The sequence below is a fragment of the Cyclopterus lumpus genome, chromosome 7, assembly GCF_009769545.1.
Source record: "Cyclopterus lumpus isolate fCycLum1 chromosome 7, fCycLum1.pri, whole genome shotgun sequence".
In the NCBI taxonomy this organism is placed as follows: domain Eukaryota; kingdom Metazoa; phylum Chordata; class Actinopteri; order Perciformes; family Cyclopteridae; genus Cyclopterus; species Cyclopterus lumpus.
The window spans coordinates 2,741,609-2,757,767 of record NC_046972.1 but is presented as its reverse complement, the minus strand read 5'-3'; positions in this window follow the sequence as shown (position 1 = coordinate 2,757,767).

Below are 16,159 nucleotides of genomic sequence, written 5' to 3'. Positions count from 1 at the left end.
TGTGTGTGTGTGTTTTATAATGAACAAATTGTTACGTTAATAATTATAACAACATTAGGTGTGCGGTGTAAGAGATTTGGAGCATTCTCAATGGCTCGTAGATAATGGTAAGAGTTTATCTTTTGTACATTTTTTTCCCAACAATTTGATCTAAATGTCATTCTCAATCCCTTTTATCTGTCATTTATTACATGTTCTGTTTAAAATGTTTTTTTTAATTTTAAGTTAAAGCTAGGGTAGGCAATTTAATTTAGAAGCATTTTTCAGTTTTTTTATGTCTGTCTGTCCGGTCCAGTCTCGTGAATGTGAAAAATCAGAAACACCTGGAGCGAACTCCTTCAAATGTGGCACAAACTTCCACTGAAAGATGAACTAATTATAATTTGGAGGTCAGAGTTCAAGGTCACAGTAATTCAATTCAATTCAGTTTATTTTGTATAGCCCAATATCACAAATTACAAATTTGCCTCAGAGGGCTTTACAATCTGTACACATACGACATCCCTGACCTTTGACCTCACATCGGATCAGGAAAAACTCCCCAAAAATAACCTTTGACAGGGAAAAAAGGGAAGAAACCTTCAGGAGAGCAACAGAGGAGGATCCCTCTCCCCGGATGGACAGATGCAATAGAATGCAGTAATGGCAGTAGAATGGCCATAACTCAAGAATTCATGCGCTCAAAAGTCCTAATACGATTAAAAAAAAACATCAATGTGACCGGTTGGCGGAGGAATACAACGACGAGGCGGTAATTCTATTTTAGTCCTTTTTATTCTCCCATATGTTATTCTCTGCAGAAGTCCATCCCGTCTGTCTCACTCTCTGAAACAGAAAAGGTTCAGCAGCAGTTGGTGGCTGAGAAATGTTTCCCCTTCTTTAAGTTCGTGCTAACTTGCGTCTCGTACCCAAGTTTATCATATTTCTACAAAAAAATGAGTTTTGAGAGCAAATTTCTCGTTTGTAAATAAAAAAATTATAAACTGAAAATAAATGATGTGTTAGTTTATGAAACTCGAAGTTTTGGCTGCGAATCAAAAATATTTGCAAAAAAAACCTTTGCTCTCAAAACAAAAAAGCTACGAGTTGATTTTGGACGTAGTGGGCGGGATACGCTGCTGAATGAGCCAGGAGGTTACGGTGAAGAGGACATGGAGGTAAGTTGACATTATGCTAGGGATTCTTTTAAAAGCCTTTTGTTCAGGGTGCCATATATCGACATTAAGTTTAACATGAATGGTTTAATTAGATAGAATTGGGTGCAGTTTCCTTTAGAGATAACACAGGTGGCACCCTCCTGTGACTGAAAAGGGAAGTGCCATGCACATAAACATTCTCTCTGCTGACCATCAGGGGGCGATTCCTCTGGTTGTATAGAAGTCTATATAAATGACTCTACTTCTCTCTTGATACATTCCCTCAGTAAACATTGTAAACATGAGTTTATGGTTTCAACCTCTAGTTTCAAGTCTTCTGTTAATTTAGTAAATTATTGTCCATCTAGAGTCAAATAGAATATAAATCCGATCATGCTTTAGGTTGTGGCTACAAGGTAATTGACATTGTCCGGTCTGGGAGTTTTGGAGTCTGTGTTTCCGTCTGTGATCTTGAACCCTTTCACAGTGTGTTTTCACTTCAACAAACATTCACACACATTCATACACAATTTTGGGGTTAAGTGTCTTGTCCAAGGACACATCAACATGGGCTAGCGGAGCCGGGGATCGAACTGCCGATCCTCTAGATTGAAGGATGACCCTGCTCACCACTGAGCCCCCGTGTACAGCCCATGGCTTCCCCTGTTTCTAGTCTTTATGCTAAGCTGTGTTAGCCAGCCGCTGACGATCGCTTCACACTTGTGAGCTGTTATTAACCAAACTCTCTGCAAGCAAGTGAATTCGTGACATACAGAAACAAACAGACAAAGTGCTTTTAGAAGTGGCGACCACTGAAGCTATTCAGAGAATTTGGGTTTACCAAATTAGGGACATATTTTCTCAATTCCAAAATGTTCCTCCTGTTTCCTGCTTCCAGTGTAGCTCGACTAAACATGCCTCGGGGATGTTTCAGTATAGAAAGTAAATAGACATTGCTTTCCCCAAATTAATGTGTACAGCAAACCAGTGTATTTCTGGTATTGTTTAACTGGCACAGAGAGGAAACGCATACCCTCTGATCTTAAAAACGTGATTTGACTTATTTTGGAACACTGAAATTATGATGAACAAGCTGTTCAGAGCTGTTTTCTGATCTATTTGGTTGTATACCTACTGTACATTATATGGACACAAAGCCAAATCTATCTTGTGACTGACATTTGGCTGAATAGGCACTGAGCACAGTTTTCAGGTGTAACTCTTGGGTTTCCGTGGCAGCCGCGCCGCATAGCAAAATGAATATTGGTTTGTTTTACAGCGTCTATGTCCCGTCACAGTTTATGTAGCCGCAGGCACCACACGGAGGAAGTTGTTTTCCCACAGTTGTCGCTAATCCCCGACAGGATTATCAGATGGGGTTTGTTTTATCAGCCTAGAAACACCAGACAAGCTCCAGTCTTTGATCACCACCATAACTACAACCTAGACAGCTATTTGGTCGTGGTGTTTTAATGTTGTTGTTGTTGTTTTTTTAATTTAAAACCCATGTTGCCTTCAAAGATTCCAGGGAACACAATCCATACATCTGATCTATCATCACATGAATCTGCATTGAGCTACGCTGCAATGACCACAGTTTAAACCTAAACCTCTGTCTCTGAAATGGTTTGTAAACTATGGTTTAACTTGACCATAGTGGTAATTTATGTATTCTGATTACTATGCACATTTCTATTCAACGTATTTGGTGGATTCAGCTAACATGATTCATTGATAGGCCCACTTTTCTAAGAGCATGTGACCTAATCATAAAGGAGTGAAATTAATGGTTTGTGATGGTTGTCTGTTCTGATTCCTTTGAAATGATTATGGTTACTAGCTATTTTTCTTTTTTGGAGTTATTCCAATCAGCACCCAGACGTCTGCTCTGCTGACTGTGGGGTGATATTGTTGATAGAACATGCTGATCAGTGATTGGATGGTGGATTGTGTTACTTTTGGACAAAGCAAGGATAGCTGTTTCCAATGCAGCAGTGCATTTACTCGATTGGCCTCTGGTTGCAAAGAGAAGTCTGATTGTATAAAAGTCTATGAGAAAATGACTCTACCTCTCACATGATTTATTAACAATACAGCATGATGCTCATTTAACCTCCAAAATCTCCAAAATAAAAAAGGCAAGAAATGCTTCTGTTGAGGCGTCAAAACGACAGTCCACAAACCAATGGGTAACGTCACGGTGACGACGTCCACCTCTTTATGCTAAGCTATGTTAGCCAGTGTGTGAGTGTTATCAACCAAACTCTCGTCACGAATGTGAATTCTGACCATTGCTTTAATTATCTTAATCTTTGCCTGCTTTTTGGATTTGCAACACCAAATCACTGGAACTGCCCTTTTTGTTTATAGTGTGTGCGTGTGTGTGTGTGTTTGTCCTGTATACTGTGTGGAAGGTCTTTTCTGTGGGCTTCAGGGAGAGCAGCAGCTGCAGTGGTAGCAGCTGATAGGGCTAATACAGAAAGGATAACAGAGCAGTGATCTTATGGCTCAAAGTAAGTGGAATACCCCCCTGCCATACTGAGTAAATATGGAATTATGAACAGCTCTGCGGGAGGTCCGTGCTGCCATGTCCCAGCTCTGGTCAAGAAACAAAGCCCTGCTCCATGCGACCACTGTGATTAGGCTGCTCAATTAATTAGAATGTGCAGATTAATCATAATCAGAGACAGGGGAAACCTCAATATGGACTTGCTTAGACAATGCCTTACACACACACACACACACACACACACACACACACACACGCCGCAGACAATATGTCAGTGTTCTCTGCTCTTTATGTTCAGCTGGGTACACAGTGTACTAAGGGTGGGGGAGCAGGGAGGTGGGAGGAAAGGGGTGGGGGGGTGGAGGGCAGCTATAGGCAGTGAAATGGAGCTAAGGGGCAAGAGGTGGGGGGGGGGGGGGGGGGGGGGGGGGTTTACGAGAAGCCACTAAATCAGGGAAGATAGAAACAGCTGTCAAATCGAGCCGCAAGCACCCAATCGGATCGCAAGAATCCTTGAATCCCATACAAGAGAAATTAGACCTGAAGAATCAACAGTCTATTATTGATGTGTTACTAGGAGGGTGGTCTTACTCTATTATTTAGCCAATTAATTAATGAACAGCATTCTACTTTAGCAGAACAATGTTCCCCCTAAAAATTATCCAGGAGCAAAAAATGTTTACTTTTTTAAGACATCTTAAAAAAAAAAAAGATGTTTTCCTCTACTTGTTCCTGTAGAACAAAAACTGAAGTCTCGCAATATAAAAAAATGTATTCATCTGTAAATTGCACATTTGTAAAATTCAAAAACAAACAAAAAAGGAAACCATGCCTTTCCACATGTGTCAGTGTCCACAGCCGGCCGGAGAGCCGAGACGCACAGGAACACTTGTGTTTCAGGGAGAGGATACGATGGTGGTGTTTCAGGGAGAAGATACGATGGTGGTGTTTCAGGGAGAGGATACGATGGTGGTGTTTCAGGGAGAGGATACGATGGTGGTGTTTCAGGGAGAGGATACGATGGTGGTGTTTCAGGGAGAAGATACGATGGTGGTGTTTCAGGATACGATGGTGGTGTTTCAGGGAGAAGATACGATGGTGGTGTTTCAGGGAGAGGATACGATGGTGGTGTTTCAGGGAGAGGATACGATGGTGGTGTTTCAGGGAGAAGATACGATGGTGGTGTTTCAGGGAGAGGATACGATGGTGGTGTTTCAGGGAGAAGATACGATGGTGGTGTTTCAGGGAGAGGATACGATGGTGGTGTTTCAGGGAGAGGATACGATGGTGGTGTTTCAGGGAGAGGATACGATGGTGGTGTTTCAGGGAGAGGATACGATGGTGGTGTTTCAGGCCTTCTGCCAGAGAACATGTTCCAGAACATATAGAACAAGAGGGCGGGGCTTGACGCTGCACACGTACATTCACGGACATTCACGTACATTCACGGACAGAGGGAGCATTGAGCAGGTTGATGTACGCTTCACTGGTGTCCCTTTACAACACAGCAAACAGTCCTCTGACATGTGCCCGTCGAGAACCACATAGACCTGCATTCTTGTCCTTTTTAGGGGGAGAGGGGATCTTTAAGGAGAAATGACAGTCCAACAGTAAAAGTGTTGTACGTCATCTGAAAGCTAGTAACCTGAAGATTCATTTGATGTTTCTTTTTAATTTGGGTTTGGTGCAGAATGTTGAGAAAGTTGAGTGCAGAGGGGCTTAGAGCATATACGATGGAAGTATATGACGGTCATTTCCGCACTGCAGCAATTTTGGGCTTGATACCATTTCTTTTTTGGGGAATTTGTCTTTTTTTTACCACCCAAGAATTGTTCAAAATGATTTCAAATCCTAAATATATTAGTGGGAAAATATGCATTAAAACAGACATAGGCATATATCTGAGGAGATACAAAATACTTTCTTAGTCCGATACCCGGGCCAGGTGCCAGGATGGGGGGGAAATGAGGGGGCTGTTGCGTTTCAAAATTAAATACGTTTCAAAAAGGAAGTGGACGTAGTCATCGTGGCGTAACCCGTTGGTTTGTGGTCTGCCGCTTTGAAGCCTCCAGTTCGTTGATTTCGCCGTCGCCATCTTGGATTACGGCCGTCGCCATGTTGTTTTTTGTGCTTTAAAGGTTGGCATAGTGTCATCACCACATCCCAAAAATAAAAGTGGTAATTAACTGTAGTTTACGAGCACACTTCTTCAATCAACATGACCCAGAAAAACAGAAAAACAGCTATAACGTTAACACCATGTCAGAATTAAGTTGAAAACAACATGACACAGTCGGGCATGAAAATTAGCTTTTTAAGACCTTTAAATTGTATGATAATGCAATTATTATAATATCATTAGGTAAGCAGCATATATAAGATGGGCTGTAAGACATTCCTCATTGGCAGATTGATGTCAGTTACAAAACGTCTTAAGTTCTTCATTAGGAGTTGAAATAGTCTCGACATTGAATGATTTTTTGATTTTCAAGTCCTTCCATTAGGTTCCTTTCAACTGTGCGCTCCCTAATGTGGTGAGAGACTTTGTGACCGACTTTCTTCTCGTTCTGGAGAAGCACAAATAATGCTCTTCATGTGCTGTTTGACCGAGACAACACAATAATGAATGGGCCTAATGGCTTCTCCCTTTCTGTTTCGGCTTCATCTCCTAATAAAAGAAGTGATGATCGAACGGACTGTCACCTACGCTAATGAGGGCATCGAGGTGTTTCAAGTCTGTCTTTGTGAGTCATTTTGTGGGGAACAGGAAGTGACTGATGTTTTTTTTGTTAAGTTTGGTTTGAATGTCACCTTTTCACACATGCACCAGAACATTGGAAAGTTTCTTAGCTCAAAGCAAGAAATAACCTAGTTACCAACTGCTTTTCATAACCGTCTACTTTTCCTTCCGTGCATTTTGCTTCCAGCGCTATAATTCAGGTACAGATTTAATGTGTTTCTATCTTTAAACAATACTTATCAGGATGAACATTGAAATGTTGTGAAAAGGATCGGCGGTTCAATCTGCTAGCCCATGTTGATGTGTCCTCGGGTAAGACACCCCAAATTGCTCCGGTGTGTCTGTGTTGGTTGAATGTTAGTTAGTCCTGATGGGCAGGTAGCCCCTCCCATCAGTGTATGAATGGGTAATAGGTTGGACTGTAAAATCTAGAAAAACCATCGACAACAACAATTTGTATTTTGCTTCATTGTTTTTTGGCATTCAAAATAGTTAAATTTAAAGATACACGTGAATAGGAAATCTGCAATGAATTACAGGATGTCAGTGTTGGTACAGGAGCTTAATCATGGGGGTCAAAGCAAGCTGCAGTGAGCTGTTGTCTCTCTCAGACCAGGCTGACCCACTTCTTCAGTGGTGCGGCCTTGTTGTAGTGAGGCACGCGTCTGACACACGTGCACACATGCGCACACATGCGCTCACATGCGCACACACACACACACACACACACACACGCACACACACACAGATCTGCTGAATCATGGTTCATAGAAATACTGGATACATACTGATGATCCTCCACATCATGTTTAGACTTTCTCTCTTTTTGTGATTAAAAACAGTGATGTGAAGTTATATTAACTAACAAAAGACACAAAGATATTATATTTTCAGAGAAAGTATTAATGTGTCCTTAAAAAAGACAATACTCTAAAGGAACATTATGCAACATTTTACGATCCGGCGCCCCTTGACCTCCACTTTAACGACTAAAAGCCAGTCGGGTATTAACTCTCACTCTTTTTCTCTTCTCTGCCTCCTCTTCAGTCACTTTGCCTGTGCCATGATAAAAAAAAAAACATTATATAAAATAAAAGAAGAAAAATGCAAAAAAAATGCAGAATATTAGTTTCTTGTGTTCTTGTGTTCGAGCCTTTCACACCAATGCAACGAAAGTGAAAGGTTCTCACCGCCACGCAAGCGTCGTTGTTTTTGCTCTCCGCACTGGTTATCGCCCAGTGTGCAACGTGATTGTTATTCTACGGCTGGCGCCAAAGAAGTGCAATTGTACTGGTTATATATATACTGTATATTATGTGTGTGTGTAAATTATATGTATTACATGGCCTTTCATACATAATGGTCAGCTTTTTTAATGGAAAACAGTGAGCTCTCATGCTTCCACTGCTGGTGGAATAATGATAATGGTCTGTCACTTCTCTGATATGGTCGGGTCGTTGTTGTGAAAGGTGTCCGATAAAAGCTGTTATTTCTGACACGGATAATATCCATAGGAAGAGCATCAGCTAATCCACTTGGAAATGAATGGTTCTCTCTCTGTATGTTACCTTGACAACGACAAGTGTGATTTCCCGTCTCTTGTCGGCTTGTCGACTGCTAGACTTCCAGGTATATAGGTCTGGTTGAGCTTAGCACAGACTAGAAAATGAAAGGAACAGCTTGATTTATTAAAAGTGAAAAAGTAAACAATTGAACAACGATACTCTTGTATTGCATCTTGTTGATTGCACCAAACCTCTGAGGTCCTTCACTCCAGCCGAGTGAGTCTAAATATCTGCTGCCATCGGCCGGCTCTGACTACTGCTCACAGCTAACGGTGTTAACCCTCCACCGTGGCAGCACCGCTCGCCTGGCTCGGAGGCCGTCATTAGCAACTAGTTCTACTTTCGGAGCAGCGGAAGTCAGACGGCGGCTCCACGGTCCTCTCTCTTCTGCTTTGGGCTATTGGAGAAACGTGGCGGTGACATACGGTTCATTCTAAGCTAACGGAAACAACGATTCTTAGTTCCGGGTGATTAAACACTCCGGAAAATGTAGTTGTGAAGATGATATTTATAGTTCTCACCAAATGCTACACTCCTTGAAGCACGTTTTGAAGAACTGAAAAATCCAGGGTGTTGTCAAATCATACATTATTAAATCAAGCTTATAGTTATGATAACATGGTGTGACGAGAGAGGAGGAGAGGAGCATGAAAACTGCTTCATCATCTCTGTCTTGAGGATCTAAAAGATGGTAATCCATTTAAGCTAAGTTCCCACCTCTGCTGCTGCCCGGTGTGTGACCGGTCCTCTGACCTGGGTCAGTGCTTTACTTCCTTCCTGCCAACACCGTGCACAGGTATACGTGGATTTGACTAATCCTAATCCAGAGGGCTTTAATCTGCTGTGAGAACACTGTGCCTCGACAGCCTGGCCTGGAGGATAGTCCTCAATACAATCTTTCCGCTGAGGATGACGCAGCAGGGAACGCAGTCAGCACATGGAGACGGGTCAGATTACACAGCCCTCTGTGCTGTTTATATGCTGGTTTACTCACTGATTTAAAGGCGGCATGGCTTCGTTTCTTTTCGTGTTTTATTATGCCGTCCTTTTCCTTTTCCGTTATTCTTTCCTTGTGTTACTTTACACGGCATCATTATTCAGTCCAAGTTCATCCCGCTTCATTCATGCCCTTCCCACATGTGTTACACAGCTGCAAAAGAAAAGCGCAATTTCCTCTAATTCTGGCCTCGAGCTCCCATACTGCATGTAGAACGACCATCACTCTAATCAAAGTCAGCTCAGTCTCAAAATGCATCATTTGACCCCATGTTGTCAGTTCTGGCTGCAATGTAAAAGCATACGCGTGAATATGCTACATTCAGTGCTAGTGACATAGTACAAAAAGTGAGAAAGTGGTGTGGGTGGATGGGTAAAACCAACACAGGACCAACACAGACCAAAGTCCATGTCCCGGAGTGTTTGCAGTGTCATTACTGATGTTTGTGACGTGTTTTCCTTACTAAAACAAGGAAAACATAGTTTCCTAAACTTATTCTAAGCCTACGATGGTGTTTTTTCCTTAACTTATTTACGCGTTTTTGTTGCCTAAACTCAACTGCAGCCATTTCACTGTAACAACGTGCAATAAAATGACACGCAAAAAGCATAATGTCTTTCAAAGGTTGGCTTCCAAGTGAAGCCAATGCGGAAGTGTCTTAAAAAGAAGTCAGATTGTATAGAAGTCTATGAGAAATGAGTCTACTTCTCTCTTGATTTATTCCCTCAGTAAACATTGTAAACATGAGTTTATGGTCTCAATCCCTAGTTGCAAGTCTTCGTCAATACAGCGTGATGTTCATGTAGTAAGTTATGGTCTATTGAGAGTCATATAGACGATAAAGCGGAGTATGCTTTAGGGCAAGTGGCTGCTACTACCAGAGCCGTATATGGCGTGTCTCCCTCCTTAAATACAGTCTGTGGTGATGGTGGTGGCAAAGTGTCAGTTCACAGCTCACCAACAACACAAATATAACAAAATATTAAAGAAATGTCGAATCACTTTTTTAACACATGTCAATGCATATGGAACAGGAGTTTGATTGGTCCAACAAACACAGAACTTTCAGCCAGGAGACCGCCGTTCGTGTCCCAAAGTCTGGGAGGTTACGCTGTGTATATGTGTATATGTATTTTACTTAGTTTACGTAGTTATTTTAAGCCCATCCATGATGCGCTTTTAAGAGGTCGTGGTCGTTTCACATATATTGATCTGTCAGATCACGTTGGCCACACTTAGAAGGCCATTAGCCGGGAGCCTTTGGTTCCAGCTCTCTGTTGATTCAAGTGCTACTCCACAAGAAAGAAAAGGGCTGTCATTATTCCTGTTGCATCGATTTTTCCGAGCAGACACCAGGCATCGACCAATCACATTGTGAGTAACGGACATATTCCAAACGTACACCAGCATGTACAAGGCTCCGTAGTCCGAACCACATATTATATTAATATTATATATATTTCAAATAAAATAGACATTGTTATGAAGGGGGCATCTAATGTATCCAGGACGCATACTGCAGCTGTAGTATCCCTTACAAAATACAAACTGTTGCATGCAGTGTGCATTCAATTGGGACGTACTACTTCCTCAAAGCATGGCACTTTGAACTATGACCAACTTTGCTCATATTTCTGCTGCACAGGGGATTGTGGGTCAGAATAGACAGAAAAGCATGGATTCAACCGGATGTTGGCACACTGCATGTGATGTACTATGAATTGGGCCGTACAAAAAAAAAAGAGCAATTTTTCTGCCATACTAAATAAAGTCTAATTGTATTGTATCTTATCTTTTCTCACAGTGGTTATTGAGTGCAGTTGGAGTGACCCAAAACAGTGATGTTGTGGGCAGGACAGATAAACCATGAGATGAAACTCACTAGAAAGCCCTAAAGGATATGGAATTCTCCATGTACATGACTGCTGACGGCTGTCTTGGTGCCCACGTTAAGCGGTGCTGGCGTGTTGTGTGTTGTGTGTGTTTTGAGCTGCAGCACACAGCGTTCAGTACACAATGTCCCAGCACATTTACAGCTCTGGGTCCTCAGCCTGGGTGCTGGTGGATGTACACGAAAACTCAACATCAAACCACAGCAGCAGCATTTAGTGAGCAGGGCTGCCCTCTATCTTTCTGCACTGGAAGGACCACAGCTCCTGTAGCTACTGGTCCTACTGGTGGTGGTGGTCCGGTTAGGAGGTAGGTGTATGAGTCCTGACAATTATGATCATATATTACTAAGCATTATTTACAAATATGACCAATAAAGGAGAGACACCCCAGGTAAATAGGGTTTTAAAAAAAATATAATACTCATAGATATCACCATGAAACTTCTTCGGTTCATTACTTACATTAAGACAATTGTGTTTTTTGTAATGTTTAGATATGCAAATAAGGCGTGATCTAATGGTAACTGTTGGTGAATTTAGGGGAATTCTACCAATGCATATTGACAAAGTTGAAAAATAAACACTTAAATGTGTATTTTGGATGTTTTTTTTCTCAAGGAAAATATCACAACAAGTGCATGTTTTTGTTGTGTAAATATAAACATCTGCCTAGATAGTGTTATTTATTTCCCATATGTTGGATATGACATGATTATATACGTGCCAAAGAGCTGACCAATGTTATTGTGGGATTGATTCTTCAACATTTTAGTCAATTAACTGATACGTTTAAAACAATTCTTTTAATTATTCATTAACTGACAAAATAATCCCTGAAATGATTTCGAGAAATATTTTAAACTTTTTATCAAAAATAATCCTGCTGTTGTTCTTTTTTTATTAGGGGTCGCCACAGTAGATTATCTGAGCCTCCAGTATGGAAATGAGATTTTATTATTAGATTTGATATGCCAAACCAAAAGCCCAAAGAAACCCACGCAAACACATAGAGTACATGCAGACTCAACACATGGAGGCCCTTCTATTTCAATGTAAGAGACGGAGCACAACATATCTGTGTAGCAATCCCAGATTGTAAATTAATAAATGATCATAGCGACATCACCCATTGATCTGTGGTTTAGAATGAGTTTGGCGTTTTGTTTTGTCGCCACCTTGGTTTTGGAACCAGAAGTGACTCTTTTAGAAGACCAAAAACACACTGTGAAAGGGTTCAAGTTGTAGGACGAAAACACAGAAAACTCCCAGACTGGACATCGCCGTGGTAACAACCAATCAAAAGGTAGGCACACTCCATGGTGCATGGCTCCATGCTTCAGGTCTGTTTGACTCTAAATGGACCATCATTTACTAAATGAACATCATGCTGTATTGAAGAAGACTTGAAACTAGAGATTGAGACCATAAACTCATGTTTACAATATTCACTAAGCAGAGTCATTTTATATAGACTTCTATACAACCAGAGGAGTCGCCCCCTGATGGACAGTAGAAAGAATGCAGGTTTATCAAGTTTAGAATCATTGTGTTTTCATTACCTTAAAATTAGCCATTTCTATATACATATGGAGCCGGCCTCCGTGTTTCCACAGTGGCCCAGAAATAATAATCATAATAATAATTATTATTATGATTATTATTAATAATGTGAAGATTTCATGACACATATTGTTTCCCCTCATGTACTTTTGCAAATCAAGACCTAATATTGGAACATAAATGTTCTTCAGATTTTTGATAAATACATTTATAAGGTATCAGCCAGAGACCATTAATAAAAATGTATACTGCTGAAACAACGTGACTCGTTTATCTCTTTTATAACCCAACTGATACCTACTAACTTAATCAATAACTTGGTCCTCCACTTTATTGTCACTGCTGCTTGTGCATGCAAGCTTCTGTCAAACCTGTTGGTAGAAACATCAACAGCATCATCACAGTTACAGACTGCCCCCTGGTGGTGCAGGATCATCAGTCAGCAAACAAACAGCACACAGGACATTCACTTACAATGGATCAATAAGTCATTATGAGAAACGTATTGACCTCTTATGAGGATGAACTTCAGCCATTTGTCCTCCAACACTTCTTTAACTGACAGAGCACCGAATAATCCATCTGCTGCGGACATTTATAGGATTAATTTGAATTAGTATCCAATCAAAGTTTTCTGCTTGAGAGAGGGCGGCTACCTATGCAAATCTTTTCATGAGAACAAACATGTTTATGTTTGTAAAAGATGATGTTAATCCTGAGCTCCTGCTTGGACATTTTACACACAGGAAAAGATTTGTAAGAGTTCAAGTTATATTTTCTGGAGATATTTGGCAGTGTGGACAGCAAGTCACATGAATAAAGTATGTTTGCCCCATACAAATTATTACTAAAAAGCCCTATGCACCACAGTAAGTTGTTTCTTAAATGTGCAATAACTTAAAATATAAATTAGTGCACTTTTAAGTGATATCATAACAGCAACAGGTGTTGTGATAAAAAAAAAGAGGCTTCAGTGATTTTAAGAAAATACCAAAACCATAAATTACATCTAAGGTCATATTTTCATTTTTTGCTCATCATTAATGAGATTACATGTTTAAGAGGTGGGGCTCTAACACCATTAGGGCCTTGTACAAGAGCAGCAGACGTAAAGTGACCGTGGACATTATTTATTGGAATTGGAAAGCATATTTCATAAGCCTGTATAAATTGGACAGAGCCGCGCCCTCCTGCTCTAATCCGTGTATTGCCCTTTATCGCCAGAGCAAATAAACACGATGCTTCAGATTCGTCTGGAGACGGTGAGCCTGTTTGATTTAGGATGTGGCTAATCTCTGAAGAACGGCTCCCACTGCTGGGGCTGCTTCAGCCTCGAGTCAAGGGCTACATCTAACACGTGTGTGTGACATTACAGTGTTTGGACTTACTGTAAGTATGAGTTGTCTTCAATGAAGCTAGTCATTTCAGGTTTCATATCAACAGTGTAATGTGGCGTGTGGGTATGTAATCATTTGATATGTCAAAGTGTGTACAGTATGCGGCGTTCACACTGTGACTCATAGCCTACTGTACACTCACAGACGGTGACACTGGCGGCCATTCTCAACCGTAACCTCCCTCATGGGACGTTACTTCATATCATAGCGCTGAGATCCAGCCGCACCATTGAACGCGTGACATCCCGAACAAGAAGAGGATACTCTTCCACTCGTTCATCAGGATTACAACCAGATCGATCACGGCGCCGGGGGAAACCCAAAAGGGAGCCGTCACACCTCACAACTCAAGCTAATGCAAGTCAGAGGCGGGATACTAAAAGAGAACAACATAGTTGAATAGCGTGAGAGTAGGCAGCATTTTTTGCCCTCTATCACAGCAGCCTTTTCAACCTTTTTAATCAGACAAACCAGTTTATTTTGAACATACCAAGGCCTTGATTCTGGGAAAATATGACTTTTTACCATAGACTGTAGATAAGAAGTGGATGTAGTCATGGTGACGTCACCCTTTGGTTTGTGAACTGATGTTTTGAAGCTTCGAGTTCACTGCTTTTACCATCACCATCTTGGAATACGGCCGTCACCATGTTGTTTTATGGTCTTTAAATTGACCATAATTTACTACATGAACATCATGCTGTATTGTAGAAGACTTGAAACTAGAGATTGAGACCATAAACTCATGTTTACAATGTTTACTGAGGGAATAAATCAAGAGAGAAGTAGAGTTATTTTCTATAGACTTCTATACAATCTGACTTATTTTTGCAATCAGAGGAGTCGCCCCCTGCTGGTCAGTAGAGAGAGCTTCACTCGGCAGAACCCGAGGTTCCTGATGTGACCAGCTTCAGAGATGGAATAAGTTGGGGGGGACCGGATCACCAGTCTTATCCCAGCAGCCCTACGGTAGGCGCTCAAACTCTTATTTTGGCATTTACAAAACTATTTTACCTAACCTACCCTATACCCTCTGTAAGGGGCTGTAGCTCAGGGGGGAGAGTGGTTGTCCTGAGACCACAAGGTAGCCGGTTTGACCCCATAGTTTGCATGTCGAAGTGTCCTTGAGCAAGTTGCTCCCCGGGCGCTTCACAACAGCCCACTGCTCCTTAATAACTAAGGATGGGTCAAATGCAGAGAAGACATTTCATCTATGTATGTAACTATATGTAATATGACAATTAAATACGGTTTGGTTTGTTTTTTTATTGGAATTACGCATAGCTTCTTGTAATAGTACACCCTCTCCTGGCTCCATAATATTATATATATATATAAATATATATATACATATATATAAATATATATATATATATATATATATATATATATATATATTAACCTACAATGGCCCTAATACGCCGTCGCAGTAAAATGCGTCATCACAAAGTGAAACCATCATCTCATGAAATCACTGTCATGTGAAAAGTGAATATGGACATTACTATAATTCAATACAAATGCAAATGTTTATAGAATTGCATGTATTTTTATTATTTTATTATAACACAACTTAATGTTACATGAAGTGACATATAATTACACAAATTGTTGCTTCATTAATATTTTAAATCAATTAATGTCTTTGTATTTATTCAACATTGAGCGCCTGTGGGGTGAAGAAGGTCGCGGCTCCGTCTGGTTCTTCCAGCAGGTGAGGTCACAAACATTAAAGTTCTCAGACAACCGTTGTCGAACATGAAAAACTGTGCGCTACCGCCGTGTTCTGTGGACTAATTGCACCGGGAGAAGTGGTCCTCCTGACACGCCTCGACAGGGATGACGCTCAACACCGAAGAGTTCTCACCACTTCCCAACGCGTGGCTGCAGCTTCCAGTACGACAACACAACACAAAGCGCTTTAGATGCTAATGAGCTCGTCACATCTCACAGACGAGGGCCCCTTTGTTAATGAAGTCCAGCACACAGTCTCTGTTCTTGTCAGTGGATGAGGGCATTTGAGCTGTTGAGTCACCATCCTCGCTGTCAGCAGGTCTCATCTGCCGGTCTGAGGGGGACATTGAAGACCTCGAGAACAAAGGCTCAGAGGGAGCCATATGATGGCAGCTCAGGGGACAAATCAGAGACTTTCAAGGATGAACAGATAGCCTCGCGATTGAGAGCAAACTCATTTTAATTAAGTGAATGAAGTCAGTGATTAAGGCTGCTTGTGTTTTTGTTGAAGTGAGATAGTGTGTCTGAAAGGAGTGCAGGATGAAATGAGTCACGCTTCACTTGGTTTGCGGAGGCGGCTGCTCTATAGAGGCAGCGAAGGATGTTCTACTATAGTAGTGAAAGAGAAA